A 4,181-nucleotide genomic window follows, 5' to 3' on the forward strand; every position below is an offset into this window, starting at 1 on the left:
CTCCGTCACCCTCACTGTGTTCCCGTGCCCCTCCGTCACCCTCACTGCCATTGTCTAACAGTCCTAGGTTTGGTGTGTGCAGTCTTGTCTCTGTCCTTCTGTGGTTGCTCCCTGTGCTTTCTTGTACACCACGCCCGACCTTCAAAGTCCAGCTAAAGCTCCACTAGATACAAACAGAGACAGATTTAAGAATGGATTTTCTTAAATGTGATGAAAGAATTAAGCACCAATTCAGTTTGAAGAAAAAAGCTGGGACTATCTGTCATCTGATGCTGTGAGAGTCAATGGTTTCCCTCAGTTTCCTTCAGTGTTTTTGAGGCAGGGCCTCTGTAGCTGGGGCTGGCTTGAAACTCACTATGTAGCCCAGACTGTCCCCAAACTCAAAGAAATCTTCCTGTATTTGCCACTCAGGGCTATGACTATAAACAGATATCACAAGCATGCTTAAAAGCCAGCTTTCTGTTTTATTTTTGTTTAGGTAGCCGTGGCTGCCCTGGAGTTCAATATGTAGAGTAAGCTGACCTCAAACTCACAGAGGTCTGCCCACTTCTGCCTCCTGAGTGCTGCACCTGGTAAGAGTTAACTTGTTTTGTTTATGTTTTTGAGACAGAGTCTCTCCGTGTAGCCTGAGTTGTCCTGGAACTCACAGAGATTCAGTTACCTCTGCCTCCCAAGTGTTGGGATTAAAGTTGAATACTACAAAACTGGGCTCAGTCCTGGTAGTTCTCACCTTTAATCCCAGCACTCGGGAGGCAGAAGCTGTCAGATCTCTGAGTTTAAGGCTACCTGGTCTACAGAGTGAGTTCTAGGACAGCCAGGGCTACACAGAAAAACACTGTCTCAAAAAACAAAGACAACACCAAGTTGAGTGTCAGCACACCTGCAAAGAGTCATCTTTTCTTTGGTTTAACTCTAAGAGATAGCCTAGACAAGGTTGGACGCCACAGGATGGCTTATGGCAAGAATCCTAGCAACTGGCATGTCCAGGAGAAGCAGGCACTGATGGCCAGTTGTAGCTACACAGGAAGTTTGAGGCCAGCCATTATCGCATAAGACCCAATCTCAAAGTGTGTGTGTGGGGGGGGGCAGAGTAGGGAGAGAGACATATCTAGTTATTTTCCCATTATTAGAAATGTTCAAGCCAAATTGCAAAATCTGTCAAACTGACAGTATCATACATGGAAGTCAACTACAGCAAAGGTGACTGGGATTAGAAACTCAGAATGAAACAGAAGCGGCTGAGAGGTCTCACAGTCTCAACTCCTGGTTTAAGGGCTGGATAAAGTGACTAACCCAGGGCAGTAGTTTGTTCTTCATAGCAGATAGCAAAATGTGTCTGTCAACTAAGATCTTGTCCCTGAACCAGCATCACCTGGGAACCTGTTACAAATGTGTTCTAGATTAGAGCTGTATTTTCACCAAACTCTATTAAACACATACCTCCATTAAAGTAAAACCATCGGCACATACTGCCCCTCTACAGTGGTGGGTTTCTACTTCTGGAACTGCATTTCCAAACCTGCACCAAATGTTAAGCAGACACAACCAAAAACAGAGCAAACAAGCAAGCAAGTACGCAAGCAAACAAACAAAAATCGTCTACTTGGGGGAAATTATGCATATGTACCCTAGTTGGAGACTCTTGATTAATAAATACCTCAAGCATACTGAAAGTTCTGAAATAGTCTGTTGAGAAAACCTGAACCACAAACTTTCAAACATGCATGAATACAAAACACCTTTTACATAATAAAGTTAAGGAGCTGAAGAGCTGGTTCAGTGGTTAAGAACACGTACTGTTCTTACAGAGGACCTGAGTTCAGGTACTAGAACTACAACCGGCCATAACTCCAGCTGCAGGGACCTGACCTGACATCTCTGGCCTCTGTAGGGACCTACACACTCATACATATTTTCTTTTCTTTTTCTTTCTTTCTTTCTTCCTTTTTTTTTTGTTATCCTTATCTGCTTAAATACAGTGCAAATCAGGTTTTGGCAACACAGTAGGCTAAGAACGCCAATTTCTGACACAATTCTTCCATTCTCGGTACCTTAAGTACACCAGGGTACCAAGGGGTCAACAGCAGCTTGCAGCTCTCTGCGCTGCTGTAAATTTCAGTCTAAAGATCTGCCTCTTTGAAAACAGCAGTTTCGCATCTGTGTGCTTTAGCCCTTGTCCAGCCCACAGTGACGAGAGATGTATGTACAAGTAAGTCTACACAAGGATCATTTTGCAAGCCTAGTCGGACCCCAGGACAAGCCATACCCACACATCAAATGCATTTCCAGACCCCCACGTCTGAACCCTCTAGGATTTTTGCCTTCGTTTAATACAAATTCCTAACCACGTGTCCACAGAAAGCCTATGCTCAGTACGGTGTCAGGGCAAGCAGGGGGTCCGTCGCAAATCTGAAGAAGAGTGGGCAAGCCTGGGAGAAGCACTCAGCGGGGCCAGGCCCGCCCGCCCGCTGGGGTGCCGCCCACCCTCCGAGCCCACCAAGCCCGAATCCCGGGTCCCCGCCAGCTCCGCGCGAGCTACGGGGCAGCTCAGCAGACAGTTGGCGGGGTCGCCGCCCGCATACCTGCTGTCAGGGCTCCGCGCCCGGCTCGGCCCGCCGCCGCCCGCCGCCCGGGACTTGCCGCCCCGCCCCGCCCCGCCCCACGGACTGCCCGGCGCGCCGCCCGCTCCCGCAGCGATCCCCCAAAGCCCTCAGGTCCCAGGAAACTCTAGAGTTCTGTGAGCAGTCTCCTCATTCCTGCAGCCCCGCCCTAGCTGACAAGGTCTCGCCAAGCGGGACAGAGAAGACATCGATAAGGCACTGAGCTAGACACCTGCGGCAGGGTGCGTGCTTGTATGTATGCGCACGCGCACTACGCCTGGGAAGTCGATTAGGACCACGGTCGTGAGGCGGGGCGGGGTGAACGCCCTCTGCTGGCGGAGGATCCTGGGGAAGGATTGGGAATTTTGTTTTGATCTCAAAAAGTGACAGTTATGGACTGGAGATAGGGAAAGATAAAATGTCCATTCCTTTTCTTTCCCTCCTCGGCATTCCTCAGCTCCCACCCCCAGGAACTGAACTGGCTAGAACCAAGAGGTCAGCAGCATTGAGGTGCGTCTCTTCAGTGGAGGTGGTGTAGAAAGTTTCAAGAGTCTTTTTGTCTTCGGTGTCTCATTGCTAGCTCTTGAGAGTTAATTGGCTTGTTAAAACTAGCGACAACCCAGTACTAGACAGGCTGAGGCAGGAGGACTGCCCCAAGTTCTAGAGAAGTCTGAGGTACTAAGGTACCAAGTGTACAATGATTTCGGCAGGCACGAAGGATCAAGCAAATGAGCAACTCTGCAGGAGGAGGAGTTAGGATTTCACAGACCAGTTCCAATTCCACCTTCAGTTTACAAGCTGTGTGAAATCATGTGCTGGTAACAGTCTCTCAGTACCATTTCCTTATTTGTAAAATGACAATATCAGTGACAGGATCTAGAAAGAATGGACACCTCCTCTATTAGCTATCCTTTCACCCCCATTTCGTCTTCTAAATATTTCTAATTATCCTGAACATATAATGCATTCCTACCATTCAAAAATCAAACTGGAGCCCTTGAACTGGGTCAGCAGCTAAAGGTACTCACTATACAAGCCTGATAACTTGAGTTTGATTCCTGGAATCCACATGAAGATAGGAGAGAACTGACCAAATACACATACACACACCAGGCCACACATACACCACACATATCACACACACAAAACCACTGCATACACATATACACCATACACACAAGCTTCTAAATGAAATATAATAATAAAATTAATAAAGTATTTACTGAGCCAAACATGATGGCACATGCCTTTAATTCCAGCACTCTAAATGTAGGGCCAGGTGGTTCTCTGTAAGTTGAAGACCAGCCTGTTGTATGTAGCAAGTTCCAGGCCAGCCATGATTACAGAGTAAAACCCTGGGTCAATTTAAAAGGAGGAGGAGGGGAAGGAGAAAGAGGAAGAGGAGGAGGAAGAAGAGGTAGGAAGGAGAAGGAGAAGAAGAAGACAAAGAAGAAAACAAGAAGAAGAAGAGGAGGAGGAGGAGGAGGAGGAGAGAAAAGAGGAAGAGGAAGAAGAGGAGGAGGAGGAAGAAGAAAAGAAGAAGAAGAAGAAGAAGAAGAAGAAGAAGAAGAAGAAGAAGAA

At 47.4% G+C, this 4,181-nt stretch overlaps 1 protein-coding gene across 1 annotated transcript in view; it reads right to left on the minus strand.

Moving 5' to 3' along the window:
- Dctn1 (dynactin subunit 1) overlaps positions 1 to 2,652 on the minus strand; it is a 33,618-nt gene extending 30,966 nt beyond the window's left edge. Inside the window, exon 1 of the mRNA XM_028762319.1 lies at positions 2,583 to 2,652. The gene's annotated coding sequence lies outside the window, so the exon portion shown is untranslated. The remainder of the gene's footprint in view (positions 1 to 2,582) is intronic.
- Positions 2,653 to 4,181: the final 1,529 nt, after the last annotated feature.

The sequence above is a fragment of the Grammomys surdaster genome, unplaced genomic scaffold, assembly GCF_004785775.1.
Source record: "Grammomys surdaster isolate TR1022 unplaced genomic scaffold, NIH_TR_1.0 133, whole genome shotgun sequence".
Classification (NCBI taxonomy): domain Eukaryota; kingdom Metazoa; phylum Chordata; class Mammalia; order Rodentia; family Muridae; genus Grammomys; species Grammomys surdaster.